The following is a 27,683-nucleotide window of genomic DNA, read 5'->3' as shown; positions in this document are numbered from 1 at the left end:
TGAGAGGACATTCTGGGATGCTGGAAGTGTTTTCTATCTCCTGATTAGTGATTACAGGGGTGTACACTTGTTTAAAAAATCCATCGAGTCTTACATACTTTAGCATATGTGTGTCATACCTCCCCAAAGAGTGATAGGTCGATTGATCGACCGATCAATCACCAGAAATCTAAATGAGTGGAATGGAGGAGACACTCCATCATTCACGCAAAATTCAGAGAATGGATTGCATAAGTGGATTGAATAAAGCCCCTCTGTGGCTCAGGGAAAGCAATCATTACTGAACGTAACCCAAGAAACATCTCAGCTGAACTGGCTGGGTTGTGGGACCGAACATTATGGTAAATTCCATTTGTTCCCACAAGTAATAACAAAGACGTGCCCTTCCCAAGAGGTCACACCTGTAGCACAACTCCTGGTGGACGTTCGGGGCTTTGGGGCTGGGTGAATAAAAAGTTCAGCGAAACTCACTATTGTGGAATTTTTGCAACAGGGACCTTTCCCCAGTTATAAACCTTGAATCAACTGATCACCTTGGGGTTACACTCTGTGAAAGTTACTTCATAAAAATAAACCTATGAAAGTTATTTTTTTCAGAATAAAGTCAAAACTTTTTGAAGAGTGTAAGCCTATGAAGGCCAGAAACGGGGAAATAAAGTCATTCTCTGAAGTCTTTTTGCAAAGCTTTTCCAAAATGTGAGATAATCCAAGGATGATCAGTTTTCAAATCCTTAAAATCTTACTATGTCTGCCACACTTGTCCAACCAAAGGGAAATCGATGCCCCAGGAAGATGGATTTTCTCTTTATTACCAAACGGGGGCTTTGGCCCCAAACCCACACTGTACCTGAACACTCAAGATGGGGACCTGGGGAATGTTCATTACTCTTTAGCATTTCTCAGCTGGGGTGTGACAGCATTTGGGGTTAGTTGTTGGAATATTTTGGATATTGAATTATGTAAAATATAATATTAAAATAAATCTCATCTGTTGTTTTATTTTTTAATGCTGTTGCCAGAACATTTAAAATTACATATGTGACTTGCATTTGTGGCTCACCCTACATTTTCAGAGGACAATACTGGGTTACAGTATAAGGGCAGGAAAAATAAAATAGAACTCAGAAGTCCATGAGAAATTACAACTACACATAATGTATGAATAATACATTCATATTTCATATGTATTTCATACATTCATAAAGCATATTATTAAGCGAGATGCTAGAGAGGAATTTGGAGAAAAAAATAAACTTTGGTGAAATACTGACATCCAGAGAAACAATGATATAAGTATAAATTTCACACTGTCTTTTTAATCACTTTGCCAGAAAAACCAGTATTAGAAGCTTGAACACTTTTTATCTCTTCAAATTAAAACCATAGTTTCCATAGGTTAAGACAGGATTTTTAAGCTCCTGGGAAAAGTAGGTAAGTGTGCTAAGTGTCATTTTGTTGTTGTTGTTGTTGTTGTTGTTGTTGTTGTTAATTTAATCTACATGCATCAAATAACGGAGTTTATTGTATTATTTGCCTTGGGCCAGGTCCAGCTTCCACCTCTGTCTTCTGACCCCTCTTAGAGGTAATTAGAGTGTATACAGTCTTTTAGCAACTCTTGAAGCTCGTTTCTTTGCCTGGAGTTTCAGGAAGGCAGTTTTCCACTTTGGGTCTTCAGATTTTGGGGGTATCAGAATCTCTCCTCTGCTTTTTGAGCTGAAAGCTAATTCCTTAAGGATATAGCTGTCCAGGTGCAAAGAAATATTACTGTAATTTTTTTTCTTTTTCTCGTCTACTGTTATTATCAAGTTTTGACTCATCTAGAACCTTCTACCAAAAGACATGTATATTTCCTGTGATAGGAGTTTGATCTTCTGTGCTGAACAATATGTCGGTGTAATCTCATGTTCTTACATAGTCCCGCATCTAATCAATTACAGAAAAGATTTAAGCTGTCAGTGCCACCTCCTCTTCCTATATCCCAACACGTTTTGCAACGCAGGCACTGTCTGTGTGCTGATGAATGGGTCGTTCTCAGGTTGGCAGAGATACGGAAATCATAGGTGAAGTTAGCCACAAGTGCATTTTTCTCATGAGCGCTGCATTCATGCTCACTCATCTCCCATTCACTCCACTTCCTATTCCCCCTCAGAACGTTAAAAGGTAGTCCTATTGGTGTCCAAGATTTTCATACAATCATGCCGTTCATTTTGATGAGCGTTAAGAGGCCCACAGATAAAGTTACCAACTTGTTTTCCTCCACAAGTTGACTTGTTTCAACAAACTCAGGCCTCAGGCAACCACAGTTCCTAAGCATATTTTTTTGGATCCTGCATCTCTACCCTTTAAAATGGCAACTGCTTCCCTAGCCAAGACAGGAGCCTTAAAGGTTCTGTGTTGTTTTCAAATGTTCTTACGGTGGCAGTAACAGCAATCATACAATGCGGCTAGCCACGTGGCGTGCAATGGTACGGAGTATAGACAGCCTTCTCCCAGTTTACTGTGCGTAAGAATCCTCTGGGGATCTTGTTAAAAAGTGCAGATTCCGATTTGCTAGATCTAAAGAAATCTCTGAGGTTCTTTCTTTCTTTCTTTCTTTCTTTCTTTCTTTCTTTCTTTCTTTCTTTCTTTCTTTCTTTCTCTTTCTTTTTTCTTTCTTTTCTTTCAAGATTTATTTACTTGAGAGAGCGTACACAGGAGCATGAGTAGGGGGTGGGGCAGAGGGACTGAGGCAGAGGGAAAGAGAGAATCTCAAGTAGACTCCCAGCTGAGCTTGGAGCCTGACGATGTGGGGCTTGATCCCAGGACCCAGGAGATCATGACCTGAGCAGAAAACAAGAGTCAGATGCTTAACCGCCTGAACTACCCAGGGCCCCTGAGATTCTGCATTTCTAACAGGCTCCCAGGTGGTGCCAAGGCCTCTGACCCTAAAGCACACTTTGAGTAGAAAGGAGATCATCTCTAGGAAATCATCCATCTATAGGATTCTATAAGTCTGTGTTCCAGAAACCAATAGCTGACATAAGCAGGGGCAGATTCTCCTTAGGACTTGTGCTAGAATACTCCAGAAGTCATACTACCAGTTTTAGAAATTTATCTAGATAGGAGGATTTAGAAATTAAGTCTGGGAGTCTATCACCAAATCATTTTAGAATCTTGCAGTGGATCAAAGTTACTATCTATTAGTTCTTTCAAATGTGGATTCAGCTATTTTGTTCCTAGAATATCTCTACAAATGAGCCCCTTTACGCCCCAGCTGGATCTCTGATTATGCTGGATGCAAAACACGTCTAAGTTTATTCAGTAACTAGTTACATAAAGCAGCTATCTTGAAGCGTTATGCAAAGAAGAATTTTGCTAAATAAATATTTGCTACTCAATTTATCTATTCTGTAAACACAAATGCTACAGTGTAAAGGTTTGCTTAAAGTGGAACATATCTCTCTCATTCCATATCTGATAAGAATGAAAAAAAACAATTTACATTCATAGCAAACACAAAAACTCACAGATGCTTCCATCACATCAATTGTTTATCAATTCCAAGGAAATATGTATACCACCCTGTCTTCGATGCTGATATTCAGTTCCTTTGTGTAGGTAAATTCTAAAAGAATGATGATGTAAACTAAATGGAAGTGAAAATGAAACTTACATGCGATCTTTTTAATGTATGATTTTTCTGCTTCTCTTGGCTCTAGGCAGATGATGTTTCACCATATGAATTGAGTGCTCTGCACATACCATATGCCAAATACTGTGCCAGGTGCTGGCAGGTGATGGGAGGGCGGTAAGGGGTGAGAAGACAAATAATTCCAGTCTCACCCCAGCCAGGCTCAACAGAGTGGGGGAAGATAGGCACCTGACTAAGTATTTACAACATAATATGCCTATAATAGCTGAAGCTAACAATTATATGGCTCTTTTATCTGTCAAACACTCACTGTTCTAAGCATTTTACATATATTAATTCATTTAATCTTCATAGCAAACCTATGAGGTATTATCTCCATTTTATGGCTGCAAAAACAGGCAAAGGCAAGTTAAATGGTTTCCTCAGAGTCACACAGAAATATGTGGCAAACTATCTTTTTCCAGGATTTGAACCTGGAAGACCTATTCTGGAGCCACTTTGCCACTCGAAGTGTGGTCCGTTGACCAGCACCGCGGGCATCACCCAGGAGCTCTGTTAGAAATACAGGATCTCAGACCCTACCCTAGACCTCTTGATTCTGAATCAGCATTTTAACAAGACTTCTAGGTGAGTGTAGATTATTAAAACTTGAGATGCACTACTCTGAACTGTCATAATATGCCACTTCTGGTAAGAGCACAACCTCTCCGTCAGCCTTCCACCTCGGCCTGCAAGACTCATTCTGGAGGATTTCTACAATCCCCCAGCCACCTCAGACACCATTCCCATGGGCACCAGACCTGCCTCAGTTTCACCCCATGTTGATCTGAGTTAAAAGTAGGTTCTTTCTACAGCAGACCAACTAGCACCAAACATTTCAGCTTGTTCACTGAAGATCTAAGGAGTCACGGGGAGGAGTCACTTCACCGAATGTAAAGCCTTCTGTCATCTCTCTCTCCAGCCCCCCGTCCCACGTTCCTCTGCTTTGTGAGTAATAGTCCAAACCTACCCCTGTCTCCAGCAAAACAGTTCTACTTCCATCCAGATCCCTTGGAGATATATCGTTCTACCTCCAAACACACTAGTCAGGGCATTTTCCCAAATAAACACAGTTGCCTTCCCTAGAGGAATTCTGTGGCTAGTTGTTACTGGGTATCATTTTCCCATCTTTTTACAGTTAATTCTGTTATAACCTCTATTTTATTGTGAAATACACATACAGAAAACTGTACACATGTTAAATTTTACTTTCAACTTCTCTATTTTTTTTAAATTTTTTTTTGAGAGAAAGAGAGTGAGAGCATGTGCCTACTAGCAGGTGGTGGGGTCTTGGGTGGGGGTAGAGAGAGAGGAAGAGAGAATCTTAGGCAAGTTCCACGTCCAGTGGGGAGCCCGATGTGGAGCTTAGTCTCATGACCCTGAGATCATGACCTGAGCCGAAATGAAGAGTTGGATGCTTAACTGACTGAGCTCCCCAGGTTCCCTCAACTTCTATTCTCTTTAAATTTTCCTGGGAAAAAACCCTGCTCTCCATTAACAACATATTAAATGGAAGTATGAACCATATAATCTAGGAAAATGGCCATAATTAGTAGCTCACAGATTCAAGGCCACTCTTGGACTAGAAAGCTCAAGGTCTACATATCTTGTTGGTTGCTAACTGGGATACATCGGATTGTCTGTCTCTTAATCCTGATTACCAAGAAATCAGGGAGGTAAATGCTCTTAGAATAAGCATATTCCAATGCTGTGTCTATCTTGCTGAAAAAATATATATATTATATTATTTTTGATTAGATGGGAAATGTAAAATATGTATGAGAATATTTTAGATTAAGCGGGAGCATCTAGAGAAGGTGAATAAAATGGGTGATTGCAGCAAGCTCCTAGGTAGTCACGGTCTGTCTTTTCAGAGTATGGATTAAGCTCCCACTTCCTATGTCTGGCGGTCTGTCTTTGATCCTCTTCAAGGCAGTAAGAAGAAGCAGTAAAAGAGAAAGAAGCCAAATATATAGTTTAGCAGATGAATTCTGTTATTAATTACTCCCATAAAAGGTTTCCTGGGAGAAAAAGGTTATACTAATTCCTAAATGGTGGTCTCCAGATAATGTAAGAGGAGCAGCTCCCTCTGATACACTGATAACTAATGGTTGTCACGATACCTGCCATACCAGATGCTTCTCTCAAAGGAAAAAACAACACTGAAAGAAGTGACTGGGCCATCCTCGATTCATAATAGCAAATGGTTCTAAAAGAGTAGAGAGCACGCTTATTGCTGCCTTATGATGATCAGTCTAAGTATAACCATCCCTGCTAGATCTTCCTCACTAATGCATTTCAACTTCAAGCTATGTTAGTGTATCAAATGTTTAAAGTAGAAATAAAACCCTGTTTAGATGTATATCAAACCATAAGACAGCAATTGTCCAGTAATGAAACCACCCGTTGCTTACAAGAACAGCAACAATGAAAACGCAGAACAAAAACACACAACAACTGCTGAATGATGGAAATAGGTTTTAGGACTAGTGACCACCCTCTTACTTTCTCCTCTTCTATAAACATCGGATCCTGCTTATTCATTTAGGCCTGATTCAAATTCTGCAGTAAAGGCAGTAAAGGCTTCATAGGTCACTGCAACCACCATTATCTCTTTCTCGTAATATCTTGACTATGGAGTCTGCCCCATTCATTTTCCCAAAAACATAAATAATAATGAATAACTAAGATTATTGTTTACCTCCGCCTGCATATGTGTCTCGACTGCCCAGTTAATTTTATGTTTCTTTGGGGAATATACTTGGTTGTGTTTTTTGTGCCTCCCACTGGTATAGCCTGGTGTTTTGCATAGAGAAAAGCTTAATAAATATTTGACAACACTTTGCCTAAAGGGTGCTAGTAACTAGCTGTTCCATCTATTATTAATAAAAAGCACAATCCAAAACCAGAAATTATCGTGCGTTGGTATGAGCTCACATTTCAAGAAAAAGCTGTCTAATCAATGTGGTCTTCTTAAATGGTTGCCATTGAGGATATTCATGAAATAAGTCAACACAGAAAAAAACAGTTGCAAAAACTTGTGTTTAAACTAGGTTAATTTGTCCATTTTGTGAAAGAGATGAACATTCTCTGATAAATTATTTTCTTCATCCAAGTGAAGGCTAAAGAAAGCCCTTCCCCATTCTCCTACTTCTAACAAATGTATTTAGGAATTAAGAAATTTGAGTTTTACTTCTAGTTCAACCAAATACTTGCTATAAAACTGTTGGCAAGTCCTAGTGGCAAAGGTTTAAAACGTTCACCAGTAGATAATGGAACATTCTAGGTTCCAATGAATTCTTCTAGGTTCTAATCAGACATGAATTTAGTATAGGATTTTTAAAAAGGAGACTATAAACTAATGCCAGAGAGATGAAGCAGTTTAAAAAAATGAGGTGAAATTGACCGTTCTGGGGGAAAATACCTAGTTAGAGCCTCATCTCACACTATACACTCTAGTGAATCCCAGATGTTTTAAAGAGTAATTCTTTAAGGAAATTTAAAAAATTCAAGAAAATACAGCTAAACATGTAATTGATCTTTACATGGGGAAAATATTTAAGTGTGAAAATAATGGAAGAGATTGCAAAGGAAAGACTAATAAATTTATATGAATTAAATTTTGAAACTCCTCAACAATAGATACAAATATAAAAGGAATTCATACTCATTAGGCAGATATTTAATAAGCATCTGCTATGTTGCAGGCATTTTTCTAGGTGTTTGGGAGATTATGCATATATATATATAAACAAAACAGACAAAGGTTTGGATGTCTTTGCTGTTAAGGTGGCTATTGTAGTGTGTAAAGACTGACAATTAATAAAATAAATAATTCCCATTGTATGGGAAAAGGTGGAAAATGCTTTGGGAAAAAAGAAAGCAGGGCCAAGGTGGGGGGCGGGGGATCAGAAGTGCCAAGGGCTGTGCTTGTTGGGTGCTTGAAGTTTTAAATGTGGTGGTCAGAGTAGACCTCAAGAGTGATACCATTCAAATAAACATACACAATAGGTACCCTTACTGGCTACCTTGAGGAATACTTGAGGGTGCTCTAGGCAGATAGAAAGAGTAATCTGCTAGAACAGAGACAAATGAGAAATAGAAAAACCTATTTGTAATGCATGAGATTTGGCAGAGATAAATCCTTAACTGAGAAAAAAAAGTTCTTAAAAATCAGCTTTAAAAAAATCAATGTCCTGTAGAAAATAGACAAATGACATGAACAGATAATCTTTGGATAAAAGTCAATAAAAAGTAAAATCTTTCCAACCTTATAAGTAATCAAGTAACCTCAAAGCAACCTCTCTATTGGGATATCCAGTTTCTGAAGATTAAATCGTGTTGGTGAAGATGTGATGAGATTCTCTTCTACAATGCTAATGGAAGCATGAAATGATACAACCTTTTGTAAAATAATCTGGTTTATATTTATCAACAACCTTTATTCTAGAAATATCTCTTATGGAAATCATCAGATATTAAGAAAAAATTTATGCATATTTACTACATCATTGTTTATAATGATATATAAATCATTAATACCTAGATACCAAACTGAAGTTTCCAGCCTAGGATGTATCTGTGAGAATTTGATGCCCCCGTATGAATGTTTCATAAACACCGCCAACTTCACATGTCCCAATCAAAGTCATCTTCTCCAGCCCCAACCCCAGCCCCCAAATTCCTCCTCATCTTCTCTTTCTTAGTTCAGTGAATGGTTCCCATGGACTTCCATTGCATAAGACACAAACCCAGGAGCCATCCGTGACGACTTCTCCCTTGCTTCCTGAATTCTATCACTCCCATGTTTTGTCAATTCCGATTTTATAATATTTCTTGAACCCATCCCATCCTCCTCATTCCCAGCAGAACTGCCTTAGTTCAGCTCTCACCATTTTCCACCTGGGCTAATTAATAGCTTCTTACGTGGCCCATAGTGGCCAAGTTCACTTCCATGCCATCTGTCACACCCTTGCCATAGGACTCTTTCTGAATATTAAACTAGATCAAATCACTACCTTGTTTAATTTTTAAAAAATGGTTCTCTACTGCTGTCAGATTAAAATCCAAATACCTTAAACAGACTTCTGTGACCTAACACCTGATCATCAGCTCTCTTGCTCCATCAGCCTGAATTCTTCACTCCATCTGCATTAATCAACTTACAAATTACATATCATGCCCCTTTGTCTTTTCATATGCTTTCTTCTGCCTGGCCCCCTACTCTTATTGTTCCTCAGACAACTTCTCTTCACTTTTCCAGACTCAACTGACATGACGTGAAATCTCTGCTTTTTGTTTTGATCAGTCTAAGTTAATATATCTCAAAGTTAAGTGTGCATCAGAATCCTCTGGAGGGCTTGTTAAAGTTTCCTGGGTTCCACCTCCAGAGTTTCCAGTTTAGTAGGTCTGGGGCAGAGCCTGAGAATCTGCATTTTAACAAGTTCCCAGATGATGTAGATGCTGTGGTGCAGGGGCCCCACTTTGAGAACCACTTGTCTAGAGAATTCTTCATCAAGGCAAGTAGAGTTTGATTGACTGCTCATTTTTTCATTCATTAAACAAGTGTTTGCTATGTGAGTATGTGTCTATTCTGCATTTGTACTAGGCAAGGTATTCTGCATAGAGGTATAACGATGGTCCCTCTCCAGTAGGAAGAAGGCAGGACTGACTCATACAATTGTGCAGGTTGGGCATTGTGTAAATGGTGCTCACTGGATTATTACAGCTCAGCCAGAGGTAACAGTTCTGGAAGTCAGCGAAACAAACCAGTGGTTTATACAACAGTGTAACACATACCATGATACAAATATGCACAATGTTCTTTGAGACATGAGCAGAGCCTTCAAACCCAGATATGAATTGGGAACCAGGAGAAGACAAGGCTTCCTAGAGACTGTGATACCACTGTTGGGTCTGGAAAGGTGAAGAGGAGTGATTTGGGAAAAGAGTAGAGGGGGGCAGGGAGAAGTCGCATATGCAAAGACACAGAAGGATGATATGTGATTGTAAGTAGATTGTTAGGATGGAGTAAAGAATATGGAGGGCTCTAATCACTTTGTCTATGTGAAGGGCATTTGCTTAAATATTTTTTTAAATTATGAAACACTGCACACATCAAAGGGTATATAAAACAATATTATAGACGCCCATTCAGATTTGCTCTATTTGCTTTATCTCTCTCTTTATAAGAAATGAAACATAACAAAACACTAATGACCTATCTCCCTCTCTTTCCTCTCCCTCCCTTGTCTTGCCAAGGTAGCCACGATTTTACAGTTGGTGTGAATTGTTCCCATGTGTATTTTTATACTTTTACCGTGTAAATGTATAGGCATTTACTTTTGAGTTTTATTAAAAAATTTTTTAAAAAAAGATTTATGTATGTATTTAAGTAATCTCTACACCCAGTGTGGGGTTTGAACTCATGATCCTGAGATCAAGAGTGGCATGCTTCACTGACTGAGCCGGCCAGGCACCCTGGCATTTACTTTCTAATGAGAGACATTTTCTAGGATGTGACAGCAGAAATTACAACTTTTGCCTCAGCAGGATTCCTGAGAAGACAGCTAGAGTACCAGGCAGCCTGAGCCGGACCAAACCTGCCCCTCTGCGACGTGTGATGGGTAAAACAGGGTGCACCTTATTAGCTTTACAAAGTACGATCAAAGGGGGTTAAAATCAGAAAATCAAGTTACGCTCATTCAATGGTAGATGATTCTAAAAGCTAAAATGAAAAAATTATTTTTGTTTTGCAGCCAAAGATGTCAAACACACAGGATCAAGAGAGTCATACTGAGAAACTTGGTCATTTTTGCTCAGCCCTGTTGATCACGCACACGAGGGATGTGTGCGTTTGTGAGTATATCACGCACCATGCATGCGATGGAGTTCCCAAACAGCTATGCCAGGAGGCTCTGGTTCCAACCTACCAGCACCACAGACGTGCTTTGATTTTGTCATCTACAGGATGGCAAGACATTACCCGCTGTGCTCTGGTTTAACAAAAGGGATGTGATGACGGCCTGGAGGTTAAGTTCTTCCTCATTTGGGAGCTCATAATGAAAAGTCTATGAAAACACAGTTACCAAAATTAGATTCTATTCCTTCTAAAATTAAGGAAAGAAGGAAGTGGGGGTGGGAGATGGGAGGAGGGAGGAGAGAAGGAAGAAAGAAGAGTTGAAAGAAAAACCGGTTTCCATACCCATCCTGACTTTCCTACTTTCTCTAGCTTGGCTTCTTATGGTAACTTCTTAGTTACCTTTACAGCTCCCTTTCCTCTCATTCCTTTTAAAACCTATTATTTAGCCCCTTTTTATTTTTCCTTTTTCTTTTTTTAGGGATGCCAAAATTTGAAGATCACTGCTATTGGTGTTATGGAGCCCTAGAAAAGTTTTATGTTTGTGTTGTATGTGCGCATACATGTATTTATTTATGTATGCATGCATGTATTATGCACCCATTGCCAAGAGGATGCATCATAAATTCCCAGCCAATATTCTATATAGACAAATACCATGTAACTTTTTTGTTTACCCAGATCCTATTTCCCACAAGTTTAGCTAAACGTCTTTCCTGAGTTGCCATTCCTTTATATACATATGAATATACATAACATAAATAATGTGTTTATATACATATACACAGCCCACACACGTGCGCGTGTGTGTGTGTGTGTGTGTGTCTGCTGAAACACCATTTTGAACTACACAATTAATGAATATATTCTCTTTGGTCAATTCATTCTTCACAAATTCTATCACATCCATCTCTTCTCTCCTGTCCCTAATACAACCTCACTAATAAGAAGCTTATCACCACAAACTGAAGTCCTTGAAGCCATTTTTTTTGGGGGGGAGGGCAGAGGGAGTGGGAGAGAGAGAATCTTAAACAGGCTCCACTCTGGGCTGATGTGGGGCTTGATCTCATGACCCTGAGATCATGACCTGAGCCCAAATCAAGAGTCAGACGCTCAACCAACTGAGCCACCCAGACACCCCTCAAAGCTACTTTTTATTGCTCCCCCTTTTATCCATCATTCAGATGGCTACAAGATCATTTCCTCTAAAGAACCACCCTGATCATTCCTCTCCAGAAGTAAAAAGCTTCTCATACTTGCCTAACTGTGACTCGGTCTGCCAAGTGCCTCCATGATATTCTTTTATAACCAAATTTCATTTTACTTCTGGATAGCAAAGTACCCAACTACATTTCCCAGATTCTTTTACAACTAGGAATTGGTAGAATGTAGGTAAAAGTTGTAGGGTGGGAATTCTGGTAACGCCTCCTAAGAGGAAAAACATAGCTGTGGATGGGTGCCTTTCACTTTCCTCTTCCCATCTTTCCTGCTGCCTGAAATTTATACATGAGGGCTAGAGCTCCAGCAGCCACCTTGAACCAAGAGGTAACCTTAAGGATAAAGTCGTGTGTAAAGAATAGAAATACAAGAAAGATAGAAAGTGCCTGAGTCCCTGATGATTGTAGAACTACCCCCTGTTGCTGTGGAGAGAAAAATACTTTTGAACATTAGTCACTATTATTTATGGTTTTCTGTTATGGGCAGGCCCCAAATAGTAGCTTATTCTCTCCACTAATGTAGCTATTTCTCCAATCCAGTCAATGTAATATTTTGATTAGTTTTGAGCCATTGCTTCTCTTCTTAAGACAGGGCTTACAGATAGAAAGACCTAAGTTCAAGTCCAGCCCTGCCACTGTGACAATTATGTCTTTAGGCATTGCTTCTGTTCATTTTACCCCCATTTTTCTTGTCTGGGAACCAATAATAATGATTATTATTATAAACAACAACAATAATAATAAACAATAATCAAATATATAATAATATTATTAAGATGCACATTAAAGTGTTTGTTGCTTTTCTTTCACTCTGTTTTTCAGTTATTATCCCAATGGCACCAATAGGAAAAATAGTTGAGGAAGGAAAGGGGGATAAAACTCAAATCAGGATATTGTCCCAGTTGTTAACAGTCCTTATAAGCAGCTGAATAAATGAAAGTTTCAGATTGCTGATTTTTAGTAGTCAATGAGAGAAACTATCAATAGATTGGACTTCAATTATTGACATTTTACCCTCATTCTCATGAATAACTAGAATCTGACTACACACATGTTACATTGTCTTAAGACCACTTGAATGCATACATACATGCATGCATACATTTTAAGAATGTAGGCTCCAAGAGAATTCACTTTCCCCAAATCACTGGGATGGAGGAGACACACAATTTCTGTCTTCTATTTTCCATTTAGAAAAGTTGACTCTTAATGATGTGAAGAAACGTTTCCTTTAAAATGGGCATAAGATTGCAAAAAAAAAGCACATTCTGCCCAAACTCTTAGATCGTGTAATTTCATTTCTGCTTTTATGCACATTAAACTAAATTGGTTAAATAAAAACCTTGCTCAATTAAATTTGATTCGATTAGGAAATTTATACGTGCAAAGCATGGAATGTGTTGGTTAAAATAGGTTCTGGTTATTTAAAATGTTATTTTCTATGGATGGTTCATTTTTGCCAGGGCTTCATTAGTGAACTAAATTTTTGTTAATGTGGATCAATCTTGGGAGTTAAATAGGCCTTGGCCCTTTGTTGGGAAATCACTCAGGTAGTAGAGAGTTTGTCTGCATAGTCGCAAAGGCTGGAACATTTGAGTATCTTCAAATCCTTCCTGCTCCAGCTCCACATGACCCTCTCTTACCTTTCCTAACACTGCCATCATTTCCTCTTCAAAAACATTTTCTGGGGCATCTGGGTGGCTCAGTCAGCTAAAAGTTGGGCTCTTGACTTTGGCTCAGGTTATGATCTCAGGGTCCTGAGATCGAGTTCCACATCAGGCTCCAGAAGCTCCTCTCCCTCGGCTCCTCCCTCCCTGCAAAAAGCTTCCTCTGACTGACTATAAGACAAATACCATATGATTTCACTCATATGTGGAATTTTTAAAAAAGGTTTTTATTTATTTATTTATTTATTTATTTATTTATTTATTACGATGGGGGTTGTGTGTGGGATGGGGCAGAGGAAGAGGGAGAAGCAGGGAGTCTGACACGGGGCTCCATCCAGGATTCTGGGATCATGTTCAGAGCTGAAGGCAGCCAACCAACTGACTAAGCCCCCCAGGCTCTCCCATATGGTGGAATTTAAGAAACAAAACAGATGAACATAGGGGAAGGGAAGGAAAATAAAATAAAATGAAAACAGAGAGGGAGGCAAACCATAAGAGACTCTTAACTATAGGAAACAAACTGAGCGTTGCTGGAGGGGAGTGGGTGGGGGGATGGGGTAACTGGGTGATGGGCATCAAGGAAGGCACTTGATGTAATGAGCACTGGGTGTTGTATGTAACTGTTCAATCACTAAATTCTACCTCTGAAACTAATAATATAGTATATGTTAACTAATTGGAATTTAAATTAAAATTTTTTTAAACCATTAAAAATACACTAAAAAACAAAACATTTTCCTTCCTTTTGCCCGCTTCGGGTTCTCATCAGGCTCTAAATGCAGATTTGGCTGCTGGGTCCCATCTGGCCTGGTCTATGTCCTTAGCTGCACTTCAACCCAAATAATTACCTTTCGTGTTACTGCAGGACTTCTAAAACACACAAATAAAAAAATTTAAGTAGGGTTGGCTCAAAGTATTTCAGAGAAAAGAAAGTATTTTCTTAAGGGTCAAAGTGCCTATTGCAAAGGTATATAGGCACAAAGCCCATCATGTGAGAGTACTTGACACATGCCCAAAGCAGAAAGACCGACCCTGGAGTAGCCCTATTCTACAGGTGTCTCTTGAGGCCTGAATCCCAATCTCTGTCACCAGAAGTTCCACTCTGCTAAGATACGTGACAGAGAATCTTACATTTCATAGGTGATGGAAAAGCACTGAGATGAGGAAGCAAAGGATATGAAGGCTTTCTGGAGCATTATCACTAGTACATATATAGTACATGTCAAAACAATGCACGCACCAAGTACTGTGTTCAAGATTTCCACTCTGTGACTGCCCACATATCACCTTTTAGCCACATCACAGGCTAGAAGATCCCAAAAGGTAGTCCGTGGTTCTGCTGTCTGGTATTCTCTGAGAAATTTTTTCCCCCCAGCTTTGATGATTATTGAACAAAGAAAGTTCTGGAAGAGGAGCATGGTCTCCTGTCTTCTAAAACTGCATAATGACCTTAGAGCCCACTCAATAAATAGTCCATAGAGCTCTAAGGAAGCTCATCAGTATTTCTGTATTAAATGCCTAATTCATTTATCTATTTGCCTTATTTTCCCTCTTTGTTTTTATTTTTTGATGGAGGCATAATTTATAGACAGTAAAAAGCACAGAAGAGTTTTGATAAATGCCACGTAGCCCGCACTTCTATAAAGATATACATTTCTATCGCCCCAGAAGATTCCGTTATGCTCCTTCCCAATGTCCTCTTCTCCTCGAGGTAATCACTATTTCGATTTCTATCATCATAGATGAGTTTTGCCTTTTCTAGAGCTGTATGAAGATGGATTAATACAGTGTGTACTCTTTTGTGGCTTAGTGTCTAATGTCTCATGTTTGAAGCGTGTATAAAAATCACCTCTTAGTTTCCTTATCTGTAAGTGGCAGGGATCACCTTGTAAGAATGATGTGCCAGTATGCCCAGGAGTCGGGAGGTCTCCTGGGAATGGTGAGGGGGCCTGAGGAGTCACCTTGACTGGGGTGGGTGAAGAGAGGCTGAAGGGTGGGCTTTGCGGCAACCCTCCTCCCCTTCAGACAGAATAGCTGTACTTTTCCATGTCTTACAAATTGGGGTTCCCTGGGAGATTTCATTAGGAAAAGGGTTCTTTGTAAAAAAAAAAAAAAATGTTAGCGAACCGCAGGCCCAGGTGACCCTCACTGATACTTTTCCCTTGAACATTCTATAAATTGCAAATAGTGCTTTCTGATATGAGAGCTTTGACTGGCTCCCTTGAGGGAGGGCTGGGAGACAGAGGAAGCCAGACTGGGGGCCCCCAGGGAGGGCCCGGGCACTGAGCACTGTAATATTAGTAGTGGTTACCATCAGATAGTGCCACCCCGACTGAGGCGCCTAGACAATAAGCCAGAGGCCCTGGGCCAAAGGGAGGCACAAAGACAGCATTCAAAAGACCCACTCTCACAGCTCGGGAGCATTTCTATAGACTTCACCAGACCCTGGCCCCACCGGAATGTCACCTGACAGCCAGAAAGCCATTTTTCACGGTTAGCTTTCAAACTGCTAAAAATAATAAACACAGAAAGGAAAGTGCTGACATAATCTTAACTGCAGAGACAAACTGAAACTGTTGTTATAATAATGTAAACAAACTGGGTTCCAAATTATAACCTAGCCTTCCAAACAGGCCGCTTGACATTACCAAACATCTGGGGACCAGTGGGGGAATCGAGGGCTTGTCTGGGAAGCAAGGGGATGTGCACTGCATAGGTGCCGAGCCCTACCCCACGGGCTCTCACCCGCCGATTAGCTACTCCTGACACTTTCTTTTAGCACCCAAGGAAAAGGCCGTTGGAGAGGGCTGCTAGATCTTTCTTGAGCACAACTTCCCCACATAGCAAATGAAATACGGCTCCTCTCTCTCTTTGTCCGATGATTACTTTTCTCACCCTAAATTAATTCTTGCAGACTTCCTTTTCTCCATTATGTTTTTCCAGCCCTTTTAATGTTTTATATTCCTCCTGAATACTTACAGAGGTCACAACTATGTTAAGTAACAACAGCCGCAATGCCACAAATTAGAAGGTAATTCCCCTAGTGCTAAAAAGTGACAACTAATCATAAAGATCACGAGTCTGCAAACAGCCAAGTCAAGCCTGACATCTGACCTTCTGATCCATTAAATCACACGCAGAAGCTGGCACCCACGCAGGCCGGCCAATGGGAGGGAAACCGCAGATCTGGAAAAAAGGAAACACAAGAAGGTAAATAGAAGTGTTTTTTTTTTTTTTTTTTTAAGTTCCCCAACATTTGTTTAATCTGCAACTGCTCTTCTATCTATGCTTAAATAGGGTCCGGTTTCAGAGCTGTCTCTGATTCTGAATAAATGCAAATTAGACTGAGATAAAAATCTCATTCCAAAGGGGAGATGGTTTCAGAGAAAGGAACTTGAACACAGAAGTTTTAATAACACATTATAGGCATAGGACAACGTTTGTGGATCCCAAAGACCTACTTTGCTGTGGACAAGACTCACGAGCTTTGGACTGCCAGCCTGGGAAGATGGTTACAAGGCAAATGTAAATCTTAAACGTTTAGAGATTTTGTGCTAACGAAGGTACGGCTGGCCTCAGAGGATGGTTCCCAGGATAGGTCTCAACCAACAGAATCAGCCATGCCCTGTGGTGAAATGACAGGAATTCATCAGGGCCCGTATCCAGGCTTGGAACTATGGAGCTGTCTAGATTGTGTTCAGTGTGATTATGCTGGGGATACATCCCACACGTATAAACAGGTGAAGGAGACAGCCACACAGACTGTGGCACCTAGTTGTTGAGCAGAAGATGGTTTGGAGAGTCTGTGTGAAGAATAAGTGAGAAGCTCCTTTTCAGTTAACTGTGGTCCCGCAATTTTTGTGGTTGTTGTGAGGAACTTAGAACTCAGAAAAACAGAGGTTAGTAGAGCAAATGTCTGCGTTCCTGCTGCCTCGAATAGGCCATTGATAAATTTTGTCGTAGCTGCTTTTTTTTAAATTAAAAAATAGAGAGCATAGGTATAATCTTGACAATCCCACTCTAAGGCCAGACCATGAATTTGTATTTTTCTAGTCCACTTTTTTTTTTTTTACATTTACATACAATATATGCATCCAGGACAATGAATAGTGTTTGTGCATTTCAAATTTAGCTCTATGATATGAATCTCTGTACGTGTGTATCTACCATTCTCCATTTTTGACTCTACATTGTCTATGTGAGAGCTAACCATGTTGGTCTGTCACATTCCCTGTAGCTGCCACATCAGATGAATATATGCTCAAGTCATTGTCTTTTCACTCAACACCCAACATTTATAGCACTATAAAAGCACTTGTTATATCATTAAAGTGATTGTTGGGTGTGTGTGGGTGTGCATGTGCATGTGCAGATGTGTGAGTTTCCTCTGTGATGGACTCTGAGCTCCTCAGGTTGCTGTTGTGTCTTGTTTTCACAGTGGCTCTTTTACTCCATGACTCCAAGCAGAAGGGACACTCAGTGTGTTAAAAGACAAAGCAGATTTGTTAAAAATTGATCGGCTTGTTATTCATTTTCCTCCCTCTTAAAACAACACGATGGAAGACTTTGGGGTTGTATTTATCTGCTTTCATCAGTCTCTGTCCATTGCTCTTGTAACAGACTTTAAATCCTAAGCCATCAATATCACCTAACTGTTGGCTAGAACATCAGAAGATTGGATAGCATGAGGCTGAAGACCAAGACATTTTTAAGAAGCATATTCTAAAAGCATTCTCAAAGAATAAATGGACAGGCCCAGGAAGAAGCTAGTGTTCGTAACTGTCATTGTGGCTTTATGTGAATATAAGTAACTATACATCACTATCCCTGACATTGATATTTAAAAACGAATGGTGTCTTTTGTTGGAAAATCCTGGATCCCATTTATTTTTTGAGGGTATAAGTCTGATTTAGATTTTGAAGAATATATGTGAACCTGACTCAGTGAAAACAACCTAAAAATTCTCACGTCATGATTCATAATAATAAGCATTTTATACATAGCCTTTATTAAGAACATTTTGTGGGCTGGGTTGTGCCAATCTTTTACCTAATTTCACTTAGTTTAATCCTCTCACAATGATCATATGACCATTTTTCAGATGAGGAGAGGAGAGGAACAGGAAGGTTTAACATTTTTGCCCGAAGTCAAACAGTGAAGAAGCAGCTAGCCAGGAATTTCACCCTGGTAGTAAGATATCACGAATTACTAAAAACAGGCCCAGGTTTTAAGATAAAACTGCAGAGAAGGAAATTGAAAAACAGTGCGACTGAGGGTGCTTCCAAATTTTGCCATAATCCCTACAGACAGTATCTCTTTCATGGTGTGCCTCAAACCAAGAACAAACCAAATTAGAATACTCACTCTAATTAGACAAATTCAAATGATTTCTTAGTGATGAAGAAAATTTAAAGTAGCAAGGTCAAGCCCCAGGCCTTTCCAACTTAAACATACCCATTTTTAATTCTTCTTCTCTTTAGAAAACTGGGGGCCGCGAATTTGCTCATGGCTCAAAGGAGCCTGCCCAGTTTGTTTACATGAGATTCAAAGCAAAAATGAGAATCACTCCCTGGGACACCTTTAGCCTAGAATGTGTGCTCTTTACACACTTTTAATTGGGGCACAAATATATTAACAATGTGGTTATTTTGTACTTTCAAAAGAATCTGTTTTGTAACTGATTCATGTTTATATTTGGAATATATTTATTTCTAGGCATGAAACAGTTCATTTTGTTGAGCCATTTGACCTGAGGTGAAGTTGGCACGATTTCCCGTGACTGCTCCCAATTAATGCAAATTGAAGGTTAAAGGATAAATAAAGTTCCTTTAACTTGGTTTATTAATATGTTATTTATAAATGGTTCTTTACTTCGTCAATTTCTTTTTCAGTCAGTAACTATGTACAAATGAACCATTCCCAACAAACGAGCGAAAACACCATGTATATTTTATTGCAAAGTTTTTGTTTTAGAAGGGCTAATATGGCAAAAAAAAAATAATGTCATCCGTCTATTTATCCATCTCTTTAGTGTCAGTTCTGAAGTCTGAGACAGACTCTATTGCATTATGGCCTACATTCTTCACCCTGCCCCCGTACCTACCTTTTTGTCACATAACATTGCACTAAAGAGGCTGAATCTAGTTTACTGTCCCCTTTGAGTCTGGTTTTGGCCATATGACTTGCTTTGGCCAGTGGAACGTTAGCAGGTATGCTGCTTGTAGCAATCTGAAAAAGTTCTTGTTATGCTCATGTGTTTTCTCTTGCTTCCCTGTGATTGCCATGAGAAGATGCGTCAGCTAGCCTGTCACAGTTGAGAGACACCAAATGAAGTTGACTCATGCCAGCTGTTTCTGCCAAGGCTATCCTGGATCAGCCTAGCCTAGTTAGGCCGTGTAAGTACAAGAGCCGAGGCAAGATGAGCAGAGCCACCTAGTTGACCTCCAGCTAACACACATGAAGGAGTGGGCCTGGCTGGAAGTTGAAGAACCACCCAGCCAACCCTGAGACTCATAAACTTATAAATGACAATTGCGTCTAACTATTGAGTTTTGAGGTTATTTGTTACTACCCCAAGTAACCCTATTCAATGCTACTGTGTACTAGATAACTGATACCAGACGTACGTCTGGTTCACTTAAGAAAAAAAAAAAAGATGCCCACCTTGAAGATGGTTTAAAATTAGGTAATAAAATTCAGCAAATATCCACCAAATGAGCTGTATCACTCAGGGTTCAACCAGGAAATTATAAATTGGTCTAAGCATTTTTTTTAAAAGATTTTATCTATTTATTTGACAGAGAGAGAGTGAGAGCCTACACAAGCAGGGGGAGCTGGTTAGGCAACTCCCCACTGAGCAGGGAACCTGACACGGGGCTCGATCCCAGGACCCTGGGAGCTGAAGGCAGACGCCCAACTGACTGAGCCACCCAGGCGCCCTGGTCTAAGCATTTAAATAGAAGGACTACAATGTAGGAAATTCATCACGCTGGTGAAGGGAAAGATGTAAAGGCCAACGGGACAATGAGGCATCCAGAAACTGAATAATTGCAGGAAATCCTTGAGCTACAGGGCAAAAAAGAGTATCAATACTGGGGTCCTGGGGCCAAGGTCACCCAGCAGAAGCTCAAAGGGCCTCTCTAGTTGGAGCTGAAGTCCTAGAGGAGAGACACAGCCTTCATCTAAGATACTGTGTGAGGCAGGGCGTGTAGGGGAAGAAATACCCTGGCTTCTCTCTTCCTTCAGTCTTCCATTTTCCCTCCAGGGCTTTCCAGGGCTGGAACCCAAATGGAGACCAACTGGACTCAGGGACTGGGCCAGCACAACCCTCAGGGGCAAGCCTTTTGTAATGCAAGGGACGGAGCTGAGGGCAAAGCGGAAATACATCACCATGATGTGCAAGACACTATACAAGGTGTTATTCAGTGCTGAGGGCTACATCGGCAGAATACTGAGAATCAGAAAGACTGGGCTTGAAGGTTAGAAAGGGCCTGATAGATAAAAAGTGAGGGAGAGGATGTTCAGGTAGCAGAACTGTGGGAGCAAAGTGTAGGCAGTACTGGAGGAAATAGCATGTGTGCTGGTTTGTCTTAGAAGGTTGTGTATTTGGGAGGAGGAGGCAGGGGTGGGGAGGAGACGATGGGGCTACAAAAGTGAGAACTTGAAGGGGTCTGGATTCCAATCAGACCGGACCCCTGTCCTGAAGACAGCAGGAAATAAGATGGTTCTGAGCAGAGAGTAACATGTGAGTTTGGAGTGTTACTTTGCTAGAGATTGGAGGGACAAAGATTGGAGAGCGACAACTAGACTAGGGGTTTTTAATTAAGTGCAGACCTCAGAGAATTCACAACCTTTCTGAACAAACTGGCAGGACTTTGTACAAGCATTCAGTTTTCCGAGAGATGGTATGTAGCTTTCACATGGCTTTCAGTGGAGCCCATGACCCCTGATCCTATCAAAAATGGTAAGCACAGCAGCGGGGAAGCGATCTAGAAAGCTCCTATAAATACTTCTTTTAATGAAGATCAAAAATTTAACAGTAGCCGTGGTAATGGAAGGAGTAAACAGGCAAACATTTATGAGGCACTATCTAAACAAATAATCTACATGAATGTGAACAGAAATAAAATGAGAGATGCTAAAGGGTTTAACTCTGGGCTAGATCTGTCTGCTGTTCCTTTCCCTCCCCATATAAAACAGAGAAAAGCAATCCATGCAACTGAGATACCACCCACGTTCATTCATCACAGATATCACTAATCAAATGCAGCCTTTCCTTATTGCTGAGTCTAAACACCATCTCTAAATCTTTCTCAAATAGCACCTCAGGCAAACCACTACCTTGTTCTTTAGAGCAACTATTTTTCTTCATTGTACTGACTATTCTTTAGTTTCATATGGATGAATTACCAATGAATGGCTATATTTGGAAGAACATTTTACATACTGATATGATCTGTGTATATGTATTATATCCATATTTCCCAAATATGGGAAACTTACTTATATACAGTTGGGCCACTATCTAGATGTTACCCAAGTTCATGAGTCTATTTAATGTTAACTTAAACCAATTAACACAGATTTAAATAAAGCTGAATTGCGGGGGGGGGGGACTTGGATCCACGAAACTTTATTTTATTATGAAATTATCATCATAAAATTTTGAAATTAGCACATTACTACCATCAGTTACTAGTATCTTCACTGGTAAATTCTTAACCCCAATCACAGGCAAGTAGGTGTGTAGTATTACCATGAGCCATCCTCTTGTCAGTCTGGTGACCTTTGGTGTGGTATCTGAATGGCACTACGGTGGTGTTCTCACCTTGGGGTGTTTTCTAGCTGACATTTGCAAAGAGGTGTCGATATCAGAGTTACTTTCTATATAGGACCATAATAAAGACAGATTCAGAAAAAGCCAAATTTTTTTCTACTTGGAGTTTTTGTTTGTTTGTTTGTTTGTTTTGCTCTGTTTTTTAAAGGAGATAGAGGTTTATTGACTACACTGCAAGGGAACAGAAGGCAGGACAGCAAAGGAGAAACTGCCTCTTTTCTACTTGGAGTTTTGATCAGCAAGAAGATAATTACTATCCATGTTAATATGAAGACTTTCTCTGCTCACCTCAACCCCAAACCCCAAAGTCTGATCTGTTCAATTCCAAGCAACTTTTGGAAAATTGTCTATATACAAAAATATTCCTAGAAAAAAAAACCCATCTCTAAATGTAAAAAATTCCTGGCAGTAATTATTTGACCATGACCCACAATAAAAGGTATGGTTTAATCTGCAACACAAGTACATATATATAGATGTGTGTGTATATATCTAAGTAAAACAGAAGTCTTACAAAATAATATTCTTACTTCTGTCTTGCACTTGGATATTTTCTATTCCTTTCAACTCTATCTTTTCCTATTGTGTTGTATATACTATTTCATTAAAGAAAAGTTAGCAATGATCTGCTAAATTGATTTCATTACCCTTTAATAGGGCACAGCCCACAGTTTGAAAAACATTACTATAGCAAAATGACTAAAGTACTCTAACTTTATTCACCGATGTAAACATATTCACAAAAGACCAATCCTGAGCAACCGCAGGGGGGAAAAAAAAATCTCTTGGCTCTCTCCCTGGCATCCTGGATGAAGCCAAGGTTTGTTGGGCCAACTTTTGTACTTCGTGGTTGACAATGACTGCAAACTGAAAGGCAGAGATCAAATCCTCACTCTCCTGCTCGACACATCTCTTCCGCTGGGTAATTTAACTGTGCAAGTATCAAGCTACTCAATTTTGCTGTCATTTACTCTTCTTTTCCCAACAGCAATGGAAACACAGGATCGGTTTACTGTTGTCTCTCTTTGGTAGAATTAGATTATTCTCCCTCCTGCCCCCTTAAACAAAGATGGCATTCATCACCCCAGAGAAGCACCCCTGGAGGATCTCCAAACAAAGCATGGCAGGGAAGCCGCTACCCATGAAGGAGCAAGAGCAGAAGCTGGGCATTGAGGCTGTCAGTCCAGATTCTATACCAGAATGAACTTGGTGATGATTCTTTTGATTGAGAGAACACAACTGTAATTGGAGCAACATAATTAACAGTAATAACGAACAACAAAAGAGACCATAAAAGGCTATACATCTCCAAATCCAGTGGTATCTACCAAAGGAAAGCTATTTATTCAAAATAATTAAAATCCATTTTCTCTAAAAGGAAAAAAATGAACAAATACCCCAAATCATCACATCAGAGATCCTTTGGAGGCCTTCTTGCCTGTATTGTGGTATTGGAATATTCTTTCTTACACGTGACTTCTTTGACATTCATTCACCTTGATATTCATTTGCTCACTGTGTACTCTCCTCCCTCACCTTTACCCATTCAACTAGTAAAACATTAGTGAGAGCATTAAAAGCCTGATGTTTTACATGTTCTTTTATTCAGTATTTCTACTTCTCAGAATTTATCTTAAATAAATGATTATGGCTATATACTAAGCTAAAATGACAAAGATGTTCATGTGGTATTATCTATAATGGCAAAAGACTCAAAGGATACAATTAATTGCCAGAAGATGTAATCTTTGGGTGGTTGGATTATTGGTGATTTAAATTTTACTCTGTATACCTACCTCTATTTTCCAAATTTTCCAAAATAAAAATAAAATAAAAGATTAAAAATAACACATCTGTGCTTAGTACTGAGACACTGGTGAATCTCCAGGTAGAAGATTTTCACCAGGCCAAAGGATGCACATATTTTATCATGCCCTGAGACACCACCTAGTATCTACCTCACTTCCTCAATGGTAAAATGGGCCTGATAATAGTACCCAATTCATAAAGTTGTGATGAAGAGTAAATTCAATAAATCAAGTACTAAAATATGTGAAGTGCTTAGAACTGTGTCTGGCACAGATAAACATGATATATATTAGATGTCATTGTTATTATTATACTGGCCCAAGAATGTGGAAGACATTTTTTTTTTTTTTAGTTCCATGCTGAATCCAATGCAAAGGCCCAGGAAAAGATGGGTTTGGTCCAAATGCCCTCAGAGTTATGCTCTGCATTTGGAGAATCGAAATTGGGCGTAAGGAAACTTTTGGTGGTAATGGATATGTTCATTATATTGATTGTGGTGATGTTTTAACAGTGTATACATATGTCAAACTCTACCAAATTGTATATTTTATATACACTCAGTTTATTTTATATCAATCAGTCCTCAATAAAGTTGTTTAAAAATGAAGACAAAATGAAAACTTTTTCAGATAAGCAATTCTAAGAGAATTTTCTACCAGCAGACCAATGTTAAAAAAAAAAAAATAAGGTAAAAGGACAAAAAAAAAAAAATCCAGATGGGAACTTGGAAATACAGGAAGGAATGATGAGCAATAAAAATGGCAAATGTGCAGCAAATCTAAATGAATATTAACTCTTTAAAACAATAATTGTAAGTTCTTATAGTTTAAAAATGTATGTAAGATTGAACTATATGCAATAATAACACAAAAGGTGGGAGGGGTAAGTGGAATTAAAATGTTCTAAGTCCTTTACATTTTCTGGAAAGTAGTAAGTCATGGTTTATATTATACACCAATAAATTAATGATACAATTTGTAATTTTTAGTGGAAGCACTAAAAAAAAAGTAAAAGAATATATGACTAAGAAACCAATTGAGACAAAGCACCTTATTAATTTAAAAAAGGAAACAAAGGAGAGGAAAATAAACACTAAACAGCTGGGGCAAATAAAAAAATCAAAGAGTAATATCATAGGTTATAACCCCAATATATCAGTACTTGCACGAAATACAAAGAGACTAAACACTTCAAGTAATATATATGTATTAAATTGAAAAAAAAAAGTCCTAGTTAAATGCTGCTTAAATGAGACACATTTTGGATATAAGAACACAACATTTGAAAGAGAAAAAGGATTGGAGAAATTCATATAAATTGTACTTATATCAGACACATAAACTTAATGATAAGAAATATTGTTAGAGATACAAAGGGATATTGCATAATGGTAAAAAAATCAATCCATAGGAAGACATAACGATTTAAAATCTGAACACACCTGATAACAAAGTCTCAAAACATATAAAGCCAACATGGCTAAAACTAAAAAAAAAAAAAAAAAAAAAAAGGAAGCAAATCCACAGAGTGGAAGATTTCAATGTACCTCTATCAGTAACTGGTAGAATGTTCTTTTTAAGATGAATTAGGATATAGATCTGGATAATGTGATTACTAAATTTGACTTAATCTATTTAGAACATTGTGACCAACAACTATAGAATACACAGAATGCACATTAAACATTTACCAAAATTTAGCATTTTCTGGGCAACAAATAAACCTGGAAAAATTTCAAAGATCAAAAATCATATCGAGTATGTTCTCTAACCACAAGGAATTAAGCTAGAAATTGATAATAAAACAATAACTAAAAAAATCACAAACGTTTGAAATTAATTAAGCTGTATACTTCTAATTACCTCATGGGTTAAGGTAAAGCACAGTGAAAATTAAACAATATTATGAACCAAAATGTGAAGAAAACATGGCATATCAAAATATGTAAGCTGCTTGGGGCACCTGGGTGGCTCAGTTGGTTAAGTGACCAACTCTTGGTTTGGGCTCAGATCATGATCTTGGGGTCCTGGGATTGAGCCCCCATGTCAGGCTCTGTGTTTAGCAGGAAGTCTGCTTGTTCCTCTCCTTCCCCCTCTGCCCCTCCCCCATTCTCTCTCTCTCTCTCTCTCTCTCTCTCTCTCTCTCGTGTGCATGCACACACACAGACTCTCTCTCTCTAATAAATGGATAAATAAAATCTAAAAAAAAAAAATGTGTAAGCTGCAGCTAAAAGTGTCCTTGGAAGGAAATGCATATACTTAAATGCATCCATTAGAAAAAAAGGAAGCCTGAAAATTAATGACTTATCTATCTCCTTAAGTCATAAAGACAATACCAAAGTAGAATGAAAAATAATAACTAGAAATTAATGATATGGAAAACAGAGATGTAATAGAGAAAATAACCCAAGCCAAAAATTTCTTCTTGAAAAATACTAACAAAACCCATAAGCCTGTAGCCAGGTTAATCGAGAAAAAAGAAGAGGAGGCAAAAAATTACAAATATGGAATAAAAAAGGGCTTCACTATAGATTTTAGAGACATTAAAAAGATAAGAGGATCTATGAATACTTTATGGCAATATTTTGAAAATATTGCTGAAATGGATAAAACACCAAAAAAAATTTGCCCAAACAGGAAAATAATAATAAAATTTGCCCAAACAGGAAAATAAACAAGAAAATAATAATGTGAATAGTCCTGTATCCTTTAAGAAATTGATTTTTTTGTACTTAAAAATTTCCTCACAAAATATTCTCCAGTCCTGAACAGCTTTATTGGTGAATTTTACCACACACTTAAGGGGAACACCACACCAATCTTCCATAGTTTACCCATAATATAGAAAAAAAGGGATCATATCTCAGTTCATTATATGAAACTCATTTTATGAGGTCAACATAGTCTTGATCCCATAACTCAGCAAGAACATTACAAAAAATAACTTTACAAACTAATATCCCATATGAATTTAGGGGAAAGATACTAAACAAAATATTAGCAAACTGAATCCTGAGATGTTTTTTAAGTGATCCACATTATGAGCAAGAGGAATTTATTCTAGAAATAGAATGTTGGTTTAAAATTCAAAAATCAATGTAAAGCATCCTATTAACAGAAAAGTGGAAAAAAGCATATGATTATCTCAATGGATATGGAAAAAAGCATTTGCTATCATTCAAATCTATTCACGATAACCACTCTCAGCAAACTAGGATTGGAAGGAAACTTTCTCAATGTGATGAAACCTATAACAAACATCTTACTTAATGATAAATACTGAAAATTTGCTCTTAGACTAGGAAACATTCAAAGATACCTTCTATAACCATCTTTATTAAACATTATGCTAGAGGTCCTAGCTATTGCAATAAGGAAAAAAAAAAGACTGAACAAAAAGAAGAGATAAAAGCACTATTATTCTCTGACATTATAATTTGTATGAGAAAACCCAAAATATATACAAAGAAATTATTAAAACTAGTAAGTGTATTTAGCGAGGTCACTGGATATAGCATCAACATACACAATTCAATTGGATTGCTATATAGCAACAACAAACAGAAAATAAAATTCAGTAAATTATAAAATTTATGTTAGCATAAAAATATAAAAAATCTAAAAA

General features: G+C 38.5%; 1 protein-coding gene across 10 annotated transcripts in view; it reads right to left on the bottom strand.

Annotated features, from left to right (window-relative positions):
- Positions 1 to 27,683, bottom strand: part of THRB (thyroid hormone receptor beta) — a 376,102-nt gene that overhangs the window by 195,082 nt on the left and 153,337 nt on the right. For all 10 annotated transcript variants that reach the window (XM_027584826.1, XM_027584830.1, XM_027584829.1 and 7 more), the window contains one exon: positions 16,528 to 16,599. The gene's annotated coding sequence lies outside the window, so the exon portion shown is untranslated. The remainder of the gene's footprint in view (positions 1 to 16,527; positions 16,600 to 27,683) is intronic.

The sequence above is a fragment of the Zalophus californianus genome, chromosome 1 (assembly GCF_009762305.2).
Source record: "Zalophus californianus isolate mZalCal1 chromosome 1, mZalCal1.pri.v2, whole genome shotgun sequence".
Classification (NCBI taxonomy): domain Eukaryota; kingdom Metazoa; phylum Chordata; class Mammalia; order Carnivora; family Otariidae; genus Zalophus; species Zalophus californianus.
The sequence above is the reverse complement of the archived record's forward strand: the minus strand, read 5'-3'. Positions and strand labels throughout refer to the sequence as shown.